The sequence below is a fragment of the Pan troglodytes genome, chromosome 15, assembly GCF_028858775.2.
Source record: "Pan troglodytes isolate AG18354 chromosome 15, NHGRI_mPanTro3-v2.0_pri, whole genome shotgun sequence".
In the NCBI taxonomy this organism is placed as follows: domain Eukaryota; kingdom Metazoa; phylum Chordata; class Mammalia; order Primates; family Hominidae; genus Pan; species Pan troglodytes.
Window position 1 is genome coordinate 99,000,057 of NC_072413.2, and position 24,496 is coordinate 99,024,552.

General features: G+C 41.6%; 1 long non-coding RNA gene, 3 other non-coding genes and 1 pseudogene across 4 annotated transcripts in view; all 5 read left to right on the forward strand.

The window, feature by feature from the left end:
• Positions 1–18,508, forward strand: part of LOC104002164 (uncharacterized) — a 117,203-nt gene extending 98,695 nt beyond the window's left edge. Inside the window, exon 30 of the long non-coding RNA XR_010151034.1 lies at positions 478–18,508. This is a non-coding gene — a long non-coding RNA (uncharacterized LOC104002164). The remainder of the gene's footprint in view (positions 1–477) is intronic.
• LOC112205441 (small nucleolar RNA SNORD113/SNORD114 family) lies at positions 895–966 on the forward strand. The gene has a single exon (XR_002939401.1). It is a non-coding gene; the product is annotated as a small nucleolar RNA SNORD113/SNORD114 family (small nucleolar RNA).
• Positions 1,856–1,925, forward strand: LOC112205452 (small nucleolar RNA SNORD113/SNORD114 family; annotated as a pseudogene).
• On the forward strand, positions 3,613–3,684 carry LOC112205463 (small nucleolar RNA SNORD113/SNORD114 family). Its single transcript, XR_002939418.1, has one exon. It is a non-coding gene; the product is annotated as a small nucleolar RNA SNORD113/SNORD114 family (small nucleolar RNA).
• LOC112205455 (small nucleolar RNA SNORD113/SNORD114 family) lies at positions 4,921–4,995 on the forward strand. The gene has a single exon (XR_002939413.1). It is a non-coding gene; the product is annotated as a small nucleolar RNA SNORD113/SNORD114 family (small nucleolar RNA).
• Positions 18,509–24,496: the final 5,988 nt, after the last annotated feature.

Genomic DNA, 24,496 nt, shown 5'->3' on the forward strand with positions numbered 1-24,496 from the left:
AAAGTCAATTTCCTCTGTTTCACATGATTCTATAGGTAGATGTCAGGAATACAGACTCAGTTTGTTTTAGGTCTTTGTGTGTTATGCATTTATATTTTATTTTATAATTGGATCAGTGAGAGAATCAATAAGCAAATATTTGAATAAATAAAGATGAATCAGGTTAAGCATTGTCCAATTATAAAAATATTTGATGAGGCAGCAAGCACTATTAATATGTACTGAAACAGTGATAGCCAAGGAAAAATGAATGATGCATGCCTGTGGCCTCTTGCGAGTGATAGTGTAGACAGTATAAACTATAGATAATGTTTAAGGTATGGGTCAGTGGCAAGTTTGAAATTGGTAATTTTCTTAAGAGAAAATGAAATACACTTCAAATAATGATTGCCTAAATGACTCATTAGATGAACGTGAATCATGAGCGAGAAAGTCCCATTGTATGCTCTGAACTCTTCTGTGCTTTGTGCTCTGCAGAATGGATGAATTGTGCACCTTGAAAAGTTCTTCCATGGTCACCTGAGGCATCTGCATCATGATTAGGCTCCGGATGACTAATGTGAGTAATAGTTAACATTTTTTACTTCCTTCTGGTGCCATTTTAAGAGGACTCATTGTATTATAAAAAGTGTATGACATTATCAAAGATGTCCACCTGCATCCCAGTGAAAGATACGGAAATGATGTGAAGCGTTGTATTGATAATGCATATATAAAAACCTGAGGATAGTTAATTAAGAGGTGTATCAATGTTGGAATAATTCAGTATACAAATTAGGAATATTAAAGTTATTCTCAGGATTTTTTTGAACCATAAAGTCTTAAAATTGCTATTAGTGAATTAACAAATCAATCCATAGGGTAGAAATGAATAGAGAAAGAGATGAACAATCCTGGATCGATGATGACTGCTGGTGGCGTATGAGTCATATGCGATGAATACGTGTCTAGAACTCTGAGGTCCATCACAGAAGAAATCTAGCTCATTTTCTGTGTTTGATATAATCCTTTAGACAGGCATCAGGAATATTAGATGAGTTTGGTTTTAGTCTTTGTATTTACATGTTTTAATTCTATTTTTGTAATTGGCCAATATAAAAACCAATAAACAAATGTATAAATAAAGATGAGTAAGGTTAATCATTGTCCAGTTGTAAAAAATATTTGGTGAGGCAAGAAACACTATTAATATGTATTGAAAATAGTGAAGTCTGAAGAGAAGTACATGTACATGTCTGTCACCTCTTTGGCTATGGTGATATAGACAGGATAATTATAGACAATGTTCAAATTCTTGGTTAATTGTAAGCTTGAAATTGTTCATTTTTTAAAGAGGAAATGAAATAAGTTTACTCCAAATAATGATAGCTTAGATGACTAACTAATGATAGGTGAAAAGCAAGGATTGATAGTTAAAATGCCTCTCTTTTGTTATTATCTTCTTTGCTCTGTACTTAGAATGGACGTACTTGTTCTGATTTGAGGACTTCTTCATGGTCACGTGTTCTGTTTGCACCATGCTTAGGAAGGAGCATGTGTACCAATGTGAGTGACAGTCAGATTTCTTGCATTTCTTTGGGTGGTTTATTTAAGAGGACTCAATGTACTGTGAATAAACATGTAATATAATCAAAGATGGTGAATTTTATCTAGTGAGGGATATTGGAGTCAAAAGAAGTATTATATTGATAATTCACATATGAAAAACAGGATAACTCATGAAACATTAATATAGGAATTATTTGGGATATCTTTTTGGGTTTTGTGAGTCACAAGGTTTAAAGTTATTATTAGTAAATTGATGAATTAATCAACAGACAATGTAGAAAATAACAGAGAAAAGAAGGGCCAATCCTGGATTGATGATGACTACTGGTAGCATGAGTCATATACAGTGAATACATGTCTGGAACTCTGAGGTCTGTCTCAAAAGATACCTAGTCTATTTCCTGTTTCAAATGATCCTACAGACAGATGGCAAAAAATAGAATGTATATGTGTTTGGTTTTCATGTTTATGAATTTTTATTTTACATTTATGATTGGCTCAATGAGAGAATCAATTAATAAATATACAAATAAAGATGAATAAGGGCTGGGCATGGTGGCTCACACCTGTAATCTCAGCACTTTGGGAGGCCAACACGGGTAGATCACTTGAGGACAGGAGATCGAGACCTACCTGGCCAACGTGACGAAACCCTATCTCTACTAAAAATACAAAAATTAGCCAGGCATGGCGGCATGTGCCTCTAATCCGAGGACTTGGGTGGCTGAGGCACATGGATTGCTTGAACCCGGGTTTCAAAAATTGCTTGAACCTGGGAGGCTGCAGTGATCCGAGATCACGTCACTGCAGCTTGGGCAACAGAGCAAGATACTGTGTCAAAAAGAAAAAAATAAAAAGGATAAGATTAAGCATTGTCCAACTATAAAAATATGTGGAAAGACAAAAAACACTATTAATACATACTGAAATTGGTAACAACTAAAGAGAAATCTTGCATACCTGTTACCTCTTTGAATGAGACAGACAGTATAAATTTTGACCATATTCAAGTTCTGGGTCAGGGACAGTTCCAAAGCTCTTTATTTTCCCTTCCTTTCTTCCTTCCTTCCTTCCTTTCTTTCCTTTCTTTCTTTCTCTCTCTCTCTCTCTCTTTCTTTCTTTCTTTCCTTTCTTTCTCTCTCTCTTCTTTCTCTCTCTTCTTTCTTTCCTTCCTTCCTTCCTTCCTTCTTTCTTTTTGAGATGGAGTCTCGCTCTATCACTTAGGGTGGAGTACAATGCCACGATCTCAGCTCGCCACAACCTCTGCCTCATGGGTTCAAGCAATTCTTGTGCCTCAGCCTCCCTAATAGCTGGGAATGCAGACGCGTGCCATCATGCCTGGCTAGTTTTTGTATTTTTAGTAGAGATGGGGTTTCTCCATGTTTCCCAGACTGGTCTTGAACTCTTGACCTCAAGTGATCCACCTGCCTCTGCCTCCCAACATGCTGGGATTACAGGCATGAGCCACCACATCTGGCCAGTTATTCATAAAAAAATGAAGTATACCTCAAATTAATGAACATACAAATGAGTATAAATGTTTACACATTTATTAATTTGAGGTATATTTGAAAAGCAAGGATCAATGGAGAGAAGGTCTCATTTTTGTTGTCATCTCTTCTGCTCTGTACTCAGAATGGAAGCACAGAAGCTGGTTTTCACTAGTCAAGAGCTGTATGGTCCATCTCTGTGCTAGAAGCTGGAGACCAATGTGAGTAATAGTCAAAGTTCTTGTCTCATCTTGGGTGTTTTGTTTAAAGGTTTATAGTGCATTAACAAAAAATATGAAATATAATCCAATAAGGCCATGAGTAGCCCAGGGATAAATATGGAATGGATGTGGAATGTTACACTGAGGGATGCTTGTATGAAAAGCATGTCCTGTATTATTAAGAAAGGTAATAATGAGGGGATATGGTATTGTGAGGATGAGTGTATATACAAATTAGAGATATCAAGGCTCCTCTTGGGGTTTTGTGAGTGATAGTGTTTAAAAGTTATTAATGGTGAATCAATGAAGTAATAAATAATGTAACAATGAATGAAGAGCACCAGAGCTAATCCTGGATCAATCATGACTACGGGTATTGGATGGGTCTTCGTCAGTGAATGCCTGTCTGGAACTCTGAGGTCCATCAGAAAAGAAATATAGTGTTTTCCCTCTTTTGGAAGTGATCCTATAGACAGACGTCAGGAATATGCAAGGGTCTTGTTTTTGCTCTTTGTGAGCACGAGTTTTCAATCTATTATTATAATTCAATCAATGAAGGAACCACTAAACAAATATACAAATAAAGTATGTTGGATGCGACTAAGCGTTCTCTAACTGTAAAAATAATTTGTGAGGCAAGAAAAGCTATGATATGGCCAGGCATGGTGGCTCACACCCGTAATCCCAGCACTTTGGGAGGCCAAGGTGGGTGGATCACCTGAAGTCAGGAGTTCGAGACCAGCCTGGGCAACATGGTAAAACCCCATCTGTACTAAAAATACAAAATTAGCTGGGCGTGGCGGCGTATGCCTGTGATCCCAGCTACTTGGGAGGCTGAGGCAGGAGAATCACATGAACCTGGGAGACGGAGGTGGCGGTAAGCCAAGATCACACCACTGCACTTCAACCTGGGCAATAGAGTGAGAAGAAAATCTATGATATATATTGAAAACACCAATACCATTAGGAAATAAGTGGTATGAGGTTGTTATTTATTTAGTTAGGGATGTTATAGACAGTGGTAAATAATAATGAATGTTTATGCTTTGTGTCAGTGGTGTGACTGATACTGTCTATGTAGAGTAAATAAAATATATGTTATCTCAAATAACCTATGTGACTGAATCAGTGGAAGATAGAATGCAAAGAGTAATGCAGATAATGTCTTAATTTTTTCTGATCATCTCTTGTGCTCTGTACTCCTCAAAATAAACATACTCTGGCTGATTTTATCATTCTTTTTTAATGGTAAGATCCATGGTTGCGTCTATGTGTTATATGGTGTGTGGAGACCAATGTGAGTGACAGTCAACATTCTTGGTTTCAGTGTTTTTTAAAAAAGATATTCGTAGTATTATTAAGAAGTGTTAAATACAATCATTGAAGGTAAACTTTGGCCCATTTGTAAAAATAGGATTAATATAAAGCATTATGTTGATTAATGTATATATATAAAACATTGAATTTAACTAATGAAAACATTGAATTTAATTAATGAAAGAGGTGTATTGCTGTGAGTAATATTGACATAGACAGATATAAGAGCTATTTAAGGATTTTACTCACAAGTTTTTGTGACTCTTAGGTAATTATTGTTAGTGAACTGATAAATTAATCAATAAAAACACGTAGACACGAATTAAGAAAAGGAGGTCCAAGCTTGAGCAAGCGATGACAGCCGGTGGTGTGTGAGTCATGGAGGATGAATACTAAGTGCCTGGAACTCTGAGGTTCAATATAATAGAAATCTAATCTATTCCTCTGTTGAAAAAAATCCTTTAGATAGATGTTAGTGATATCAAGGCTGTTTGCTTCCAATTTTACAGTTCATGGATTGTGATTGTGTTAATATAAATGAATTAATGAAAGAATCAAACAAAGATTTGAATGATTAAACATGAAGAGAGAGAGAGGCATATTCTAATTGTTAACATATGTGGCAAGGAAAGAAATACTATTAATTAATTTGGAATGGATAATAAATGGGCCAGTGGTTTTTAACTCTCTGGCTAAGAATCATAGAGCCACTGATAGAGCAATAGCACTGATTATTAGTTATCAATGGCTATGTGATTTTTAGGTCAATTCTCAGGTCAACTGGGTCAATTGTAAGTTCAATATTTATTTTATTAAGGGGGAAATAAGCAAATATTAACAAATCAATAAATACCAACTGACAGAGTAAATGGAAGGTAGAATGAAAAAATTAATGGATAGAAAGTCTCAAATTTTGTCTTCTGCTCTTCCTTGTAATCCTCAGAACAGTCACTCCCTGCACTGATTCTGCCATGACCACTTGCTCTATGGTTGTTTTAAGGAACCTACAGACAAATGTGAGTAATCGTCAAAGTTCTTGTCTTGGTTTGGGCCATTTAAGAGTGGTCAATGCATTATTAATAAGTAGAAAATATAATTAAAGAAGACTAACCGTGGCCCCAAAATGAACATGGGGTTGATATGAAACATTTTGTTGAGTAATGCATGTTTGAAACAATCAGGTCAGTTCAAGAAACATGTCTAATTTCTGTAGGAACTGCTCTACAGATAGACAACAGGGTTATCACAGCTCTTGTCCTATTTTTTTTCTGATTCATGTCTATTTCTTTATTATAAAGTAGTAAATTAATAAATAAATGAAATAGACAAAGTCTAAATGAAAAAAATGATTGATGGTCTGTGGCCTGGCCCAGAGATGATGACTCATGGGTGTGAGTCAAGGATGATGAGTAATAGGAGTCAGGAAGTTTAAGCTCCAATATAAAAGAAATCTAGCCTATTGATCAGTTGGAAATGATCCTGTAGACAGTAGTTAAAAATATTCAGTTATCGGCTGGGCACAGTGGCTCACACCTGTAATCCCAGCACTTTGGGAGGCCGAGGTGGGCAGATCACAAAGTTAGGAGTTTAAGACCAGCCTGACCAACACAGTGAAACCCCATCTCTACTAAAAATATACAAATTAGCCGGGTGTGGTGGCAAGTGCCTGTAATCCCAGCTACTTGGGAGGCTGAGGCAGGAGAATTGCTTAAATCCAGGAAGTTGAGGTTGCAGTGAGTCGAGATTGCGCCACTGAATTCCAGCCTGGGCAACAGAGTGAGACCCTGTCTCGAAAAAAAAAAACAAAAAAAACCCCCCAAAAATCAGTTACCCAATTCTTGTGCTTTTGTAATTCACGGATAATGAATTAATGCATGAAGAACTCAAGTAAAAGAAATAAGTGAATAAAAACATGGCCACACCTGGACCAACTATAACATGTGTAATGAAGCAAGTCACAGTACTGATCTATTGCTCAGGGAGTGGGAATTGTGTCAGATTTTTAATCTCTCAGAATGAGAAACATGTAGACAAATGTATGAGCTGTCCATGTTTATATTGAGTTGTCTTTGGTTTCCTGGTTGTCTTATCCTTAACTAGGGATGTTGTTTATATAAATAAAAAGCTATTTTTAAAGAGGGCCAGTGACAAGAATTTGTTCTGTAACAAGAGCTATTGTGCTCACTAAATTCCATTACAAAGTGACATCATCTGTTATTACTTTGGTAATGATCAACTATGCATGTGCTACGATGATCCATGCTGTAGTTTAGATCATGTGTAAGGATACTGATTTTATCTTAATAATGAACAAATGCATAAGTTAATAATAATCAATTAGCTAAAAAGGATAAAGCAAGGGCCAGTAGCAAACATGTCTGGAAATGATGGTTGTGATGTAACTGGGTCCGGAGAGTGTATTCTTCTTAAGGCAAGTATTTTGGCTCTTACAAGTGTTTGCATAATTAGGCTATACATAGACGCACAGTATCAGACACGTTCTGGGTTTCTGAGGGTTTACATATTGTTCTGTTTCTTTACAAAGAATGAATAATTCGCCAAATTGGTTTGTGAATGAGTGAATGAAGTGATAGCAAGCACTGTTCATTGGTATGAAATTGCTCTGAAACAAGTATTTAGATGAATCTAATTGTGCATATGGGAGGGCCAAAGATTTAGGTTGTTGAGTGCATGGGTGGAGGCATTGAAGCTCACGTGTTTTGTAGAGAACTCTCATTCTTGATTCAGGTGTTGGATTCAAAGGCATCCATTTATTTTATTTAAGTTCTGGGGTACATGTGCAGGATGTGCATGTTTGTTACATCGGTAAACATGTGTCATGGTGGTTTGCTGCACCTATCAACTCATCACTTAGGTATTAAGCCTGGCATGCATTAGCAGTTTTTCCTGATGCTCTCCCCACCCTCCCCTGACAGGCGCCAGTGTGTGTTGTTCCCCTCCTGTGTCCATGTGTTCTCATTGTTCAGCTCCCACTTATAAGTGAGAACATGCGGTGTTTTGTTTTCTGTTCCTGCATTAGTTTGCTGAGGATAATGGCTTCCAGCTTCATCCATGTCCCTGCAAAGCACATGCTCTCATCCCTTTAATGGCTGCATAGTATTCCATAGTGTATATGTATCACATTTTCCTTATCCAGTATTTGGGTTGATTCCATGTCTTTGCTATTGCGAGTAGTGCTGCAATGAACATACGTGTGCATGTATCTTTATAATAGAATGATTTCTATTCCTTTGGGTTATATATCCAGTAATGGAATTGCTGGGTCAAATGGTATTTCTGCTTCTAAATCTTTGAGGAATCACTACACTGTCTTCCATAATGGTTGAACTAATTTATATTCCCACCAACAGTGTAAAATCATTCTTATTTCTCTTTAACTTCATCAGCATCTGTTTTTTCTTGACTTTTTAATAATCACCATTCTGACTGGTATGAGATGGTGTCTCACTGTGGTTTTGATTTGTATTCCTCTGATGATCAGTGATGTTGAGCCTTTTTTCTTGTTTGTTGGCTGCATGTATGTCTTCTTTTGAGAAGTGTCTGTTCATGTCCTTTGCCCATTTTTTAATGGGGTTGTTGGTTTTTTTCTTGTGAATTTGCTTAAGTTCCTTGTAGATTCTGGATATTAGACCTTTGTCAGATGGATAGATTGCAAAAATTTTCTCCCATTCTGTAGGTTGTCTCTTCACTCTGATGATAGTTTCTTTTGCTGTGCAGAAACTCATTAGTTTAATTAGATTCCACATGTCAATTTTTGCTTTTGTTGCAATTGCAAAGGCATCAATTTTAAATGCAAAATTAATAATTGAATTAATGTGACAAAAAAGAGGGCTTTCTGGCCAGTTGTAAAAAGAGCATGACCCAATTATAAAAATTAATCTAAACTTGCTCTCCTTTCATTTATTAGAATATTAGAGCACAGTCAAAATTTAGGATGTTTCATTCTTTTTACCATTTGCATTCTACCCTCCAGAATGGATTATCATTGGTGAAGATCTTAGCTGGTAAGTTTCTGGGAAAAAGGCTATAGACCTATACAAATAATGCCCAAAGTTCTTGTCCTTGGGTGGGGTGTTTACTCAGAGGTATTCATTGTATTATAAAATAATGCATAAATGACTACATCTATATACAGAATTAAAAAAGAACAGGGATGAGAGTGTGTTACACACCAATAATTAGAATGAGTCCAATCAGAACATCTGTGGAATTATATATTTTTAATATCCCAAAACACTGAGTTTTATGAATAAATTAATAAATCAGGAATGTTCCTTCTTTCGGTAAGTATCATATAGACAAAGAATAGTAATAGTCAACGTTTTTGCTCTGGGAGAATGGTGAGTTCAAGTTTGTCTTGTTAAGAGAAACAAATAAATAATTTCACAAATTTATCAATACCTAATTATAAATAGCTAAGCAAATTAACGGGGGAAACATGGATCAATTGAAAGAATTTTTGATATTTTCACTCCCTTTTTGTAAGGGATATTCCTGCATATTTTGTGTATACATTTTTAAAGGTATAAAAGAATACATGTTTATTTTTCCTTTTTTTCACCATCTGCTTTCAGTTCCATAGAAGGAACACACTTATCACTACAATGATTCTGTAATGATGAAGACCTTTATGGGTCAGTGTGAGTAATGATCCAAGTTCTTGTCATTGTTGGGATGGTCCATTTAGGGTATTTAGTGTATGATAAAATAATACGTAATATAATCAATGAAGGCTACAGAAGAACCAATGATAAGATTGTAGTATAAATCAAGGTTCATGATGACTACTGTTTTGCACAACAGAAGCCCTTTTTAAAAGAAGAGCTCTACATTTTTAGCTCTGTGGGTATGGAATATGGAGTCAGATGTATGTAACTCTCACAGTTTTTATGTTGGGTGGTTCATTTAAGGGTATTCCTGATATTGTTAAAATGGATAATATGTTAATTAATAAGATGGAGCTCCATTCACAAACCAGAGATAACAATGTGGCATAAATCATTGTTTGTGATCAATTTCTACGATGGTTACTTCATGTTTACTAAGTCGAAACCTAAATCTAGGTCTTTTCAGTTGGTAATTTCCTCTTTCATTTGGTAATATCATCTACAGGATGGGTAGACCAGAGCTGATTAAATTATTCTCCCATTGATGAGGAACTTTACCTTATCCCTCAGAGTAAGGAGAATGTCATATAATGTAAGTAATAAAGTTCTTGAGTTGGGTTGTTGGTTCATGATTTCTACTGTCATTTAAAAAGATAATTAAATTTTAAAAGGTCATACATAGGCCTATGATGAGAATGTGTTATGGACCGAAATTAATCCAATTTAGCACAAATGAAGTGTAAGAAAAAAAACTTAGCTTTTCCATTCATTTTCAATAGTTAAATGTCACATTGTATGTTTGTCTCATTGATTATTTAAAGACTCTTCTCTTGATAAAGGCTGTTACTCATTTATGGAGTCAGTATTCTAGTTGTTGAGTAGGATGGTGGTTCAAGTTTGTTCATTTGATATCTAAAAGTTGTTCAAATTAAATGTAGAGGGGCCATGTCTGGACCAATGATGTGAATGGAATGCATCTGAATAAAAATTATGATCAATCAGTTTTGGAACAACTGAGGTCCACTGCAAAATGAAGAACTAATATGTAAACCTTTGTGGGAATAATGTCAGGAAAGTTTGAGAATCTAGTTCTGGAGCTTGACAGGGTTCACAGGTACTGATTTTATATGATTAGCAGATCCACTTGTGTGGATCAACACACAGTATATTCATGAGTAAAGAAAAAGAGGTTAAGACATGGACCAATTCTGAGGGCATGTTGTAAAGCAAGGAATATAATTAATTCAATTCTGAAATACCTTGGTCCATCAAGAAAAAAAAACATATTAAATTTGTCACCACTTTGGGTAAGAAGCATCTAGATAGAAGTACTTAATAGTCAATGTTCTGTTCTTAGTTTGCTGTGGGTTCCCAGATGTTTGATTCATTAAGACAAAAAAATTAAAATTAAACAAACAAATACGTGTATAACTAAATAAATGGGTGCCAAGTATGAACCAATGATAAAGGTACTTCATTATTTTCTATATCTGCTTTGTAACCCCACAGAACAGAGGTAACTTGGCTGTTTTAATAATTATTTAAAGGATGAAGATCTTGACTGTTACCCATGTGGCAAGGAGAGTGTAGAACAGGGTGAGTCAGATTAAGTTTTTATTCTTGGTTTAGCCTTTTGTTAGAGATGATGATTAATTATTATTTGAAAAGAAGAAATGACTTTATGCAGTCATAAAATCCAAGAAGACCATGCCTGAACCAGTGATAAGAATGAATCCTGCCAAGTGTCATGGTTAATTCATTTTGCAAAACGAGATCCATTTAAAAAGAGGTTTGGTTTGCTATCTCTTAGATTAAGGAGATTATAGGCAGATTCTAGCCTTGGTCAAAGATCTTGTTTTTGGGTTAGTTGTGGTTCTCTTGAGTTTTGTTATTTTATTAAAAATAATAAATAGTTAAACAAGTACAAAGCATTTATGCTAGTAAAATTACAATGGCCACTCATGACCAATTTGGAGATTATATCATGAAACAAGGATTTGTTTAACTTGGGTTAACTGTTTTATCACTGTTTGAGGAGGTCATGGAAAGATTTAAATGATAGTCAATTTCTCCCCCTCTTTCTTGGGAGTAGATTCTTTGTTGTTGACTTTGTTTTTGAAAATGAGTGACTGACTAAATTAATGAACGACAAAAACACTAGAATGGACAAGAATATTCAAATGATGACATTTCATGAAGCAAGAATTATGATCAACACAATTCTGCTTCTCTGAAATCCATTTAACAGAAAAGAGTCAATCTGTTTTCTCTGTGTATAATGAGGTCAGAAACAGGTGTTAAAATATTCAGTGTTCTTGTTTTTGTATTTTGGTGGGTTCATGGAGTTGATTATTATGATTAAGGAAATAAGTATATGAAAAAGTAAATTACAAGAGGGTAAATCATGAACCAGTGATTAAAATGTGTTTTGAAACAAAGATTATAGGTATTTCAGTTCTGCACTGTGGACTTTTATGAAACGAAACCTTAATCTTTTGTATCTTTATTTTAATAGTACATAGTACCATTCTGCATATACTATGGATATATTTTAGACATTTTCTCATGCTACTTACATTGAGTTTTTTTCACTATCTGAGTTATAAATTCTAGTGAATTGATTTATTTGGAGGTGGTGGTAGGAAACCCCTATGCCCCATATTTTAAAATTTTCTGGCAGCTGATATCTAAGAGAGTACTAAAATGACTAATATTAAGGTATTAATTTCAGCTCAACAAGTATTGATGCTAATTCTTGTCAGACCCCATACGAGGAGTGAAATTTATATATGAATTTAGTCTAGTTCCACTCATTGAGTAGCTCTGTGAGATTAGATGGAGACCCACTTACAAATGCAGCAATTCAATAGAATAGGGCAGGTAGATGGGTTCTCTGTGAGACTAGAGGGAGACCCACTTCTACATGCAGCAATTTGATAAAATAGGACAGGTAGATGGGCTTTCTAGAAGCACAGAAGGTATGCCTTCAGCTCAATCTTAGTGTCAGTTGAGTTGTGGAAGAGATGACTCCTGAGCCAGTGACAGACTCATTAGTCCATAGCTCTGCAAAGCTGGGGACCACACTCCTCTCCTTCACTGCTCTGCCCCTTGTGCCTTACATGGACAGCACATGCAATAAGCATCTGTTGAATGAATAGGTGAATACATGGTGAATAAAAGAATGGAGGAGTGAAGCAGTATATGAACAAATGAGTCTTTGAGTAGACAAAGGAATGAAAAAATGAAGTAATGAAAATGGGAAGGAGTACACGAATGAGTGAATGGATCAATGATAGGTCCATGAGTGACTGAATCAGTGATAAGTGGATAAATGCATGGTGAGTTAATGAGTGGGTGAGTTCATGTGTAAGTAAAAATGTCACAAAGTGAATGAGTGGATGATGAATGACTAAGTCATTGAGCGAATGAATGGAAGATTAATAGGTCAAGTAGTCAAGAAATGAAAGACAAACATGTAAATTGATGAGTGAATCAATGGGTCCATGAATTCTTGAATGAATTTATGAATTAACAGATAAATGAAAGTCAATCAGTAATGAGAAAATAAATGAATAGATGAGTCTATGTATGCATCAATCAATGAGTTAATGACTCAATGAAGAACCAAATGAATGAATTAATCTAGGAATTAGTGAGTTTACTAATGAATAAATCAAAGAAAGAGGAAACAACCAAATAAATTAACTGGATAAATAAGTCAGTGAATGAAACAAATTATGAGCGAATAGACAGACAAAGGGATGGATAATTGATGGATATATTACAGCTAGTGAATAAAAGAGTGAATTAGTGAGTGAGCAAATGAGTCAGTGAATGAGTATGTAATCAAGGAATAAATTAGCTCTGGGAATGAGTAAGTGAATAAGTGAATGAGTCAATAAATTAGTGAATTAGTCACTTATTGAAGCATAAGGCAGCGAGTGAATGAACTCACACTGGGACTCTTTCCCTGACTGTTCAACAGAGAGTAGTCATGCCCCAGCTTCACACCACAGCATAAATAACTCAATCAGAGCACCCACCCTACGCTATCGTGGGCGTTTGTTTACATGTCATCACTAAACTGATGTGCCGCAGGGGCCAGGAACTGGGTCAGATTATTCTCTGTATCCCTGGTGCCTGCCCAGCTCTGAGCCTCGGAAGAGCACAGTAAATTGTTGCTGAATGAATGAACGATAGCTAAAAATACATTTGCTTTTTTGGAACCAGGATGGCCCATCTGAGAATGGCTTGGGAGCTGTTCTTTGGGGAGGTGTGCTGTGTGTCAGATGGTTTGTGGCATCCTCCTACGCAAGTCCAGATTCTGCCTTGAATCCAGCTTACTGTGTCCAGTGCCAGACAGTGAGACAGGATACTGGCAGTTCGGACTGCCCTGGACATTGCCCCATCCTTGGGCAATGCTGGCGTGGCATGGTGAAGTGAAAGCCCTAGGTCTTCCCGAAAGCTGCCCTTGCCTCTGCCAGGACAGGAGATCAGAAATAACCCGGTCTTGTTTTTATGCCTCCAGCGAGTGGGCCCACTCCATGCCTTTCCAAGCAACCACATTCCTCCTTGCTGTAGTTGTGGGACACTGGGTTGAAGCACCCCTTGACCTTTATCTGGTAGATGAGAATAACAATCCCTGTCTGGCTGGGTGGATGTGCTGCTTTACAGGAGATTATTTAATACATGTTACATAGGTAGCATGGTACCTGGGAGGAAAGAGATGTCTCAGAAATGTTACATGCCAGTTTTCATCATCCCCACCTAACGTAGCTATATTTGATTATTTCAAATGCATTAATTTAAAAGCTCTCAAATGGATGTGATACTCAAATTCCCCTCTTCCAGAAGATTGGAGAGTTCAACTGAGTTCTAGGAAGAACACCAGTCTGGATGGTATTCTGGGCCAGTCCAGACCTTCAAGATGGCATGGCACACCCTTCTACCCGGGAACAGACAACCAGAAAAATGAATTGGCAATACCCACGCTCTATGTAGGACACATACACAAGACCCACCCTTCACCTCTCTACCCTTCCCTCCCTTCCTTCATTCAACACCTAGGTATTCAGGGCCCACTGTATGCCTCACACTGACCATTTCTTGTCTTCTCTTGTCTTGGCTGGCTCCTGACCCTGGATTTCATCTCTGACTGGTGTTCTCACGTCCTTCGTTTGAACTTGGCGATTGGTTCTTGGTCATCTGGTGTGGATACTGCCCTCTCCTTCGTGAGGACTTGATTTGGGCTTCCTACTTCAGAGCACGTCAGGTAGACTCCCCCTTCTTAGTTTGGGGTATTGGGACCCCTATTCTGACTCTTCCAGATCAGCCGTTTTCCATCTGGGTGAGCTCCAGCCCCTTATAAGAGGAGCTTAGGCTGTGTTGGTGTCAGGGAGACCTCTGAATGCTGGGGTTGGGCAGCAACGTCAGCACAGAAGGCTTCGGACTAGACTCTGAGGTTTGCTTGGTGCCTGGAAGCTGATCTAGGAGAGAGGAGTTAGGTTGTCACTGCCCCCCGTCCACAGAATTCCTTGGATAATGAGGCAAAACAACCTCAGAGCATTCAGCAACTTACAATTAATTTAGTTTTCCCATCCCTCCCACTGGTTACTCACCTGTGCTGGGCCTGACACAAATGTCACCCCCTCTCCTATCTTCACAGCCCCCTGCCCTCTCCCGTAGCTTCCTTTCCACAGTCCTCTGTTCACACCTGCCCTTTCTCACTCCTCCGTACTCATGCCAGAACCCACATCACATTGTCTGCTATGAGCTGCCAATTTATCCCAAAGGGCTATGAGCTTCTTGAGGACAGGTGTTCTTTTTATGTCATTATAGCCCACAGAAGGTCTAGACATCAGGAAATGTTAGGTGAATTAGGTGTTCATCCAGTCATTCATTTATGCAAAAGGCATCAGGCCCTTTCTGTGTGCTACAAGCTGGGTGGTAGAAGTAAGTAACCTATCTTACAAGAAGTAAGAGAGACACCACCTCTGCTCTTATAGAGCTCCAAGTCTTGGGTGAGAGATTTTAAGCAAATGTTTCTGGCAAAAGAACTTAATTACATCGTGATAAGTGCTATGAAGCCATGGCTCTAGGGACTGTCATTCACTTGGCCAGCTGGGTTGGTCCAGATGCTCACAGGAAGTTCCCCTTGCTTCTCTCCTTGGCTTTGAGGAGAGCCTGAGAGAAGGACAGGACTCTAGCCATGGTCAGAGATGGCCAGTGGCGTTGGCCCTCTGGGGTCAGGTCTGTGGGGTGTTTGGACATCTAGGAGGAAAGAGGAATGACTGGACCTGGGGGTTTGTGCTTGGCTGTTACTTGAGTTCTGCTTGATAATGACCTGGGCGGTTGTGAGCCGTCAAACCCTGCCCTTCACTCAAGCACCTCACCTGTTAACAAAGTCTCTGCTGAGTGTCAGGGTTTGGTCTTCCCTGGTCAACTTCCAAGTATTTCTCTCAGATATTTTGCCAAATGACAAACTAAAGGTAGACTGGAATATGAGTTGACCTTTTCTTTTTCTTCCACTGCATTTCATTCTGAGTTTCTTAAAGTGGTTGCCTGAGAAACAGTGATATCCTGCAGGCAGCCGGGCCACTGGGCATGTGCTGTTCCAGGCATCATCCCAGCTGCCTCCTCCTTCTGCCTTTGCTGTTCAGTCTCCACCAAAGCACCCATCTCTCCTCTGTAGCACCTCCAGTGAGCTCACAGGTCCCTTTTCTCATCTGCACCACCATGCCACCCAGGCTTCCCTCATCTTGGGCTGGTCTTTCTGCTCCCACCTCCACTCTGTTCTCTTCCTGGGCGGTGGAGTTAGAGCAGTCTTTCTAGAATGCATGACCCAGAGTCCCTGCTCCTGAGAGCCCGCTCATGGCTCCCACAGGCCCCAGGATGGAGGCCCAGTTCCTTCCCTCCTGCCACGCCTCCCACTACATGCCCCCTGCCCTTGTGTGCTGCCTGGCAGAGCCTCCCTGGGTCTCCAGGCGTGTGTGTCTCTATGCCTTTGTCCCTGATCCCCTCCCTGTGGTCACCCTCCCACTGCTCCATAGATGCAAGACTTCTCTTGCTTCCCTCCCCAAGGTGGGCTATGTTGCCCCACACTCTGAACTGTTACAAGGCCATGAACTTGACCTTCATTCATAACATCTGTTGCTTGGTCATGATTTGTTTAGGTGTCTGCTTCCACAACCAGACCTTCAGCTCCCTGGGTATAGGTGCTCTGTCCTGGGCACCTCAGACTCTCCCACTGTCCAGTACAGAACCCAGTGCAGAGGAGCTGATCATTAAGAACGTTAGTTGAATTGAAGGAATGAGTGGATGCACAAAAGGATGGTTGTATGGTCATACTGGGGCACAAATTATATCCCTGGCAGAGAACTGGGGTCCCTGGCATGGCGGAATAGCACCTCCTTCTCCAGCCAACTCCACTTTGCCTTCCACCTGCGACTCATTAAGAGATATGTAACCTTAATCCTTGAAATTGCCTGGGACGGAGCATGTTTTCACTCAATGGCATGAACATGGGGATTTTTTTTCCTTTCTTAAATAAATCTCACTCCCCCAGGAAGCTTGGACAGGATGTGGGCAATCGAACTAGCTCTTGAAACTGAACGTTTTGCAAAAGGCCCCTTTCGAAATTTGAAACCCTGTGGCCACCGGCCAGAGCTGAGTCTGGCTTGTGGGGGTCGCGGGGGCCTCCTCAAAGAAGGGAAGGGAAGGGAAGATTGAAAATAAACCTAGGCTGATGGTTTGTGAGACAGAATTCCGAGGTCTGGTTTTGCTTCTCTGATGAAACTTGAGTGAGCTTGGCTATCCTCTTTAGCTCTTCTTTCGAACCTTTGGCCGAAGGCTCCAACCCTCCCAAAGGCAGAAGGGAGCTTAATTTGTCCTGAAATGGATGGGACAAGTGTGCAGGCACTAGGTGGGATGGGAGCTTTATCCCAGTTTGGGAGGAGAGGGAACTCAGGGCCAGGGCCAGCGATTGTACAGTCCCACTCAGAGGACGGAGTGGCTGGAGGCTGACCCTTCTCCCAGGGAGCAGGCGCTGGGTGGACCCTGACACTGGGGAGAATGAAAGGAAAATTGTATCATGCCTGTTGTGTGCCAGGCAGAGCTAGCAGTTCCCCTTTCATCCGGGCAATTTCCCGGGCGGGTGATGTCAGTTCCTCATTGTGCAGACAAGGAAACTGAGACCCGGGGCCCATCCCATCCATGATCAGGGCCCAGGCAGTTCCGACTCAATGTTCAGTGCTCTCTGCAGGCATCCGGGCACTTGCCATGCAGAGCAGTGACCAAGGATCACAGATGCAGTGGGCCGGGGGGGATGGCAGAAAACAAAGGGTTAGGGTGCCCGGATGCCAGGTTCTCAGTGCTGGTGTCCGCACAACTGGCTATCCCTATGCCCCTGCTGTCCTCAGTGGGTGGACACTGGACCTGGACTGACCCCTGGGACAGGAGGATTCAAGGTGTCTTGTTCTCTTTTGATTTCTTTTATCTTTTCTCTGCCAGGAAAGATACTGATCTCTGTTCTTGGTTAAGTTCCAAGAACCATCTAAGTTTCGTGCCCCTCAGCTGTAAAAGGGAAGTACATTTCATTTGTTTATTCTGTAAAACTCTCGGTGTGTGCCATGGCCATGAACTGATGATGAGCACATGTGTGCGGCCCCTGCCCCCGTGGAGCGCGTGCATGGTCCTCCAGCCAGAGACCACGCTGGGAGAAATCAGGGGTTCACTCCTGGTCGGAGGTGAGCATCTGCCTCTGCATGCAGGAAGGCATCTCATGAAACCCCAAAGGCCTGGCAGCCCCTGCACATGGAAGGAGTCACTCTCCTCCATGTGGGGTGAGCCACGCTGGCCTTGTGGCATTCACATGTTCCCTCCACCTGCTTCTCCAGCCTGAAGGGGACCTCAGTGTCCTCTGATGACCTTCTTGAAGAGAGATATTTCCTTCCTTCATTGGAGGCTTTAGACGGAGCCAGTGACAGCTCAGCTCTGGCTGTTTCCCATCTGTGAAATGGGAAGAGGGAGGATGGCACGAGTTCCTTGCCCTCACCAAACTGGCCGCTAGAGAGAGGAAAGATGTTTCCATTCTGATCCCCACTCACCTCCACCCCATCCTTCCAGGCTCCTGATCCTCATTGTAATTTTGGAGCTATTTGGTGATATTTTCTTTGTCCTTGGATCCGAGGCTTCTCCTACCAACTCATTGTTTTTTCAACGTGACAAAATAAAAGCCCTGGGCTGGGCGCGGTGGCTCACGCCTGTAATCCCAGCACTTTGGGAGGCCGAGGCAGGTGGATGACGAGGTCAGGAGTTCAAGACCAGCCTGACCAACATGGTGAAACCCCGTCTCTACTAAAAATACAAAAAATTAGCTGAGCGTGGTGGCACGCGCCTGTAATCCCAGCTACTCAGGAGGCTGAGGCAGGAGAATCGCTTGAACCCGGGAGCCGGAGGTTGCAGTGAGTCGAGATCATGCACTCCAGCCTGGGCAACAAGAGTGAGACTCCGTCTAAAAAAAAAAAAAAGAAAAAGAAAAAGACAGCCCTGCTCCTGCAGCAGGGGCCGAACCCCATCCCTGACAGATGTTTCTGGTATCAGCAACAGCTGGTGACCCCGGCCAGCCCCTTGCCAGCCAGGGCTGCTGGCGGCTGCCCAGAGGGGAGAAAGGCCCTCCTGGGCACACACGGTCCTGCTGCGGGCTCCCTTGCCTCAGCTGCCCACCCCCCAACCAATTGCTGCTGGGCTCCTGGCTTCATTTATTGATGGACTCTCCTGTGGGGTTCTCCGGGCAACCCCAAGCCAGAGTTCAGAACTTCATAAGGGGCTGCTTAACTGACTCCCTCTGTCGCAGGGTTCCCCTGTCCTCCTCTGCGACCCTGGCCCCTGGCCCACTCATTTGCGCACAGCTGTGCTATATATTCCGTTTGCATCACACCCCACCCCCTGCTCCCTGCAAAACCCCACTGCTCTGCAGGCCACAAATCCAAAGATTGGGTGCTCATCAGAGTTGGAGAAGCCATATTGGAGGGGAGGGGTCCCAAATGTAGCAGCAATCCCTTTAAAGCCATGGAGTTGGGTCCCAAGGGCCACCCGGGGCCCTCTGGTCCCCTGCTGCTGCATTAAAGGTCTCCTGGCTTCTCCTCCCAGGCTTCCTCCTTGCCATCCTTTCTCGGGGACTGTGGCTTGGTCATGATGTGTGGCCTGGGTTTGGATTTGTATTGTGAGGAAGAGGAGACAGAGTGGGGTGTGTCACAAAGGCTGAGGTGAGCAGGAAATCAAGCCTTGCTAGTTGGTTTTCTGGAGTGGAATTGAGCCTTAAGAAATGAGATTTGTGAGGGCCAGGTGTGGTGGCTCATGCCTGTAATCCTGGTGCTTTGGGAGACCCAGGTGGGAGGATAGCTTGAGGCCGAGAGACCAGCCTGGGTAACATAGCAAGACCCAGTCTCTACAAAAAATAAAAAGATGAGCTGGGTGTGTTGGTGCACGCCTATGGTCCCAGCTACTCAGGAGTCTGAGGTGGGAGGATCTCCGGGGTCCTTGGGATGCCCCCCTACCCCCACATCTAGCGTGGCTTTGTGCCACTGCACTCCAGCCTGGGTGATAGAGCAAGGTCCTATCTCTAAAAAAAGAAGAAAGAAAAAAAAAATGAGGCTTGTGAGCTGGAAACAAGGGAAGCAGAGGTGCTTCAAGTTCCCCAGCGCAACCCTGCAGGACCCCCCAGGGAGCTGTCCCTCCTTCCCTGCTTCCCTGGCATGGGTGGCGTCTATGCTGCCACACTGGCCACTTTGCTGAAGCCTGCCAGTGTTGCCGGGGCGGGGGGGGGGGGGCGGTGCCACTTGCCTTCTTTACAGAGAAGGAAACTGAGGCTTAGATGAGTGCAGACAGCCCAAGCCTGTGTCAAGTCTGGGGCGCATCTCACATCCCCACACCTGCCTCCAGTACTGCTCACCGCACCCGGGACACACAGGTAGGGGTTTGAAGCAGAAGCTGGCAGCGGCTCTGTCTGCAGAGGCTGGTTGCCTTGTCTCGCATCTGTGGGCTTGGGTCAGGGCCTCTTTCACGTGAAGGTTTCCATCCCGAGAGCACTGCAGCACATGTTCATGGTTTGCTCATCAGGACGAAAGAACTTACAAAACTTTCCTGGCCAAGTTAACCAACTTGGTGATTTTTCATAAAGCCCCGCAGCAAAGCATCTGGAAAGCTCCTTTCCTGCTCCTGACAGTCACCCCGAACAGCATGTTTCCAAATCCACAGAACATATGGGCTGCAGAGCTCAGAGCCTTGCTCCTGGCCCAGCCAACAGGATGCTGTCTTCTTTCCCTGGCGTGGGTACAGGGGCCACTCTCAGCTGCCTGGGCTTGCCCCCAACCCTAGAGCCTTGCCTTTGGTACCCACTCGCTTGCCTCCAAATTCCTGCGTCCATGACCTCAGGGACAGCCCCCCTTGGTGCTCATCTGTTATTAATACCAGCCCATTTTTTTCCCAGCAAGGAAAGCCTGGCTGAGTCAGTTCCTGGGCCAAGATTGGTATGGAAGGAACTCTACTGATATGAGCAAGGCAGTGAATATGCAAAGCACAGCTCCTAAATCCAGGATCAGGTCATAGCCAGTGGCTATCAGAGCCTCAGATGGAAGAGCCAGCGGGAAGCCCCCGGCCCACCTGGCTGTATGGGACATTGACCCGGCACAGGGAGAAGACCCAGGGGGATGTAAGTTAGTTACTCTTCTAGCTCTGGGTTGGAGGCTGGGCTTATGCATGGGCACTGAATCCTTAAAAAGTTAAATGAAGATACTAAAATAGAGCCACTCATGGACTCATGTTGATTGGTGTCAGAATAAAGACTATAATCAGTCCAATTCTGTGTATATCTCAGTTTGAGGACAATGATAGTAATAATAACAATATAGCAATAACTTGACTGGTCTAAACCTCAATGCATTGCTCTACTTGGCCAAACCTATATACCCCCCTTCCCCCATGTTCCTTTATCTCAATGAATGGCCTCAGTAATCCTGAAACCAAGGTCGGCTGCATCTTCTTCCTCCCTGCACCCTCCAGGAGCAATCCATCAGTAAGTCCTATCAGCGCGACACTGTGAATGCCTCTCCTCCTCGCTTCCTTCCAGTTGCCCCTGCCTGATCACAGGCCTCATTCTCCCTCTCTGGCCCAATTGGATGCCCTCTGCTTGCTTGCGTCATCTCTGACTGTATCCTGTGGGTGACATGCATGCATACCCGGCACCACTTAAACCCCCCATGGGCTCCAGGGGCCCAACTTGTGGTGCACCAAGCCACTCTATCCCCTTGGCCCTGTGTCCCTTCCTTTTCCTCTCTTGCTCCACCCTTACTTGTAATTCCTCAGTTCACACCTCCATCATGTCTGTCAGTCTCAAGATCTCCTAGCCCTTCTCCAGACCTGTTCAAGACACCCCTAGCCCTTCTCCAGACCTGTTCAAGTGCCCTTTTCATCACTCCCCATGTGCAGTTCCATAGTTGTCCATTTCACATTGACTTCCATGTATCTGGAGGGCAGGAGCCAGCTCTGACCCAACTTGACATTCCCAAAGTACCCTCTCAGTGAATGTGGACGGGTCCCCCTGCCTTGTTAATAAGTCATGTGATTGAGCAGATTGTGTGACTTGCCCCTCTTGTCTTGGAAGGTCATCCTGCCCAGAGCTTGTGAAGGTGCAGTGGCCTGAGCCAGGCTTCCAAGAGGACAACCGTGATGGGCTCTGTGTGCATTGCTGGGTGAGCTCTGCCTTTCCTGGTTACACTCTGAATACTTGTGTACCTGTGACTAAGGGCCACACTCAGACTAGATGATAGGTGATCAAAGATGGGCTTTGTGACAGGCTGGAGTGCCTGCGATGGCCTCAGAGAGGGGCTGGAATGCATGTGCTTCTCACCAAGAACATTAGCAAGCAGAGGCTGGGTCATTTCTGACAGCTGCTTCTCTGAGTGGAGGGCAGGGCTGGCTAGAGAAGTCCCTCATCTCTGGTCCCACCTAAGTGGTGGGAGGCGTGTTACTTTGCAGCTGACCAGATGCCAGCTTGAGATGGGGCTCAGAGTAACCTTCACATCCCTGCCCGAAGGCTCTTTTAAAAATTATGTAGCTAATTGCATTCTATTAACTTATTACCGTAATGGAGAGTGCAATAAACAGGGGCCATGTACGTTTTCCCCATAAAATAACCTAAGCTAATGGCTAACATTTATTGCACCTAATTTTTACAAATATTTTTCCCATTAAAAAAGAAATACATGTTTATTATAAAAAGCTTGAAAAATATTGAACAGAACAAGTGTAACAGCAAGATTCTCCCTAGTTCCCCCACTCACAGATCACCATTGCCAACATTTTGGTGGCCAGCCTCCGCCTTTTGTTTTTTTTCTATAAATTAGGTGTGTACGTGTCTGTGTGTGCTTAATTGAGTTTATCATTGCCATTCTGTCTTTTATTTCCACTAATTATATATCCTGAACATTTCCCATGCCATTAAGCCATTTCTTATCTTGTGCTTTTTAGTGGTTACATAGGATTCTAGCAAATGGCTATATTGTAATTAATTTAATTGGTTTGCTTTTATTGAATATTTAGATCCATTTAGAGGTTGGATTGCGTAAGTTGGGGAGGACATCTTTGTTTATTCATTGTCATATACATGTCTGGCTCATTTTCTGCAGTTCATTCTAAATGTGGAATGTCGTGTCAAAAGGTGTGATCATTTCATGGCCAAATTGCCCTCTTACAGCTTGTATCAACTTACGTTCTCAGAATTAGTTTGAGAGGTACTTATTTCTCCGGGAATTATCAAGGTTGTTCACCTTTGCCAATTTGTCAAAACACAGTATTTCGTTCTTTTCATTGGCAGTTCTTTTATTACCTGTGATAAAAAAAAACATTTCCCCCGATCTCTTTTGGTTATCTGTATCTGAATTGCCAGTTCAGGTTTTTTTCATTTTTCATTTAGTTTTTATTTTGTCGAAGTCATGCATATGCATCGTTTTAAGAGTCAGATAGTTCTACATGATCGTTGTAGAGCATCAGGCCTCCAACTCTCCCAATTCCACCCTAATATTCTGCTTAATGGAAGCAATAGTTTTTAACTCCTTTAACTATTCTCTTGACATTTACATCCATATGTTTAAGTAACATTGTTTTTCTCTTCTACTTCTTGATTTTCTTTTTCTTTTTTGAGGCTTAGGCATTATCGTGACTTTACAACTGTAGAAGATGAGGATTTGACTCCTTGGCCTCACCGCCCCCTCCTCCCTTCCTTCTGTGCGCCATCCTCAATATATTTAGTACATAGTTCGGGTTTGATCCAAATTGAGAGTTCATCTTTTTATGAGAGTGTAAGCATTCCTGAAATCTGAGCAACGCAGCACTACAATTTACCTTTCCTTCATGACTATTATTTTTCTCTTGGAGTTAATACTTATCTTGTATTTTTTTCTCTTAGATTGGTTAATTTTTTTTATGAGCCTAGCTGATTTATCCCTAGCCTCTCAATATATTCAAACACATTATTTTTAATTTTTTAAAAGATGTTTTATCCTATCTAGAAGTATCTTCCTAGAGCCTTCTGACTGGTTTTGTTATGAACTGGGTAATCTTTAGGGTTCTGGATACCATCTTGGAATCTCTTTCACATTCTCCTTCTGAGGATTCCTTTGATCCTCTCTCCTTAGCTGGATTTTGTAGATTACCTACTTTTGTAGATTCCATGTAATCATTCTTTTTGATTTACTCCTTTGTTTTGCTAGAGTGCATCCTCTAGCAGTTTCTGTAGAAATGCTTAATGGAAGGTAAATTTTTAGAGATCTTTCACATCTAAAAAGGAAAATGTCTAGCCCACACTGACATTGAAAGGTTGGCTGGGTATAGAATTCGAAGTTGGAAACCTTTGTTTATTTTGGCTCAGATTTTGAAAGCACAAATCATTATCTTGTGGCTTTCAGTGTTATTGGTGGGATGTCTTAAGTCTTTGTGATTCCTCATCCCTTCTATGTGATTTTTTTTCCTTCCTTTCTGGAACTTGTAGAACTTTCTCATTGTCTTCCGGTGTTTTAAAATTTCATGTGTTTGTGTCTTGATGTGTATCTATGTTTATCCATTTTTCCAGGTTCTTTTAACCTTGAAGACACTTGTCCTTCAGTTCTAGAAACTTGTCTTGAACAACTGGTTGGATCATTTCCTCACATTTGTTTTCTCTTCCTAGCATTTTCTTTTCTTTTCTTTTCTTTTGTTTCTCTTTTCTTTCTTTCTTTCTTTCTTTTTTTTTTCTTGA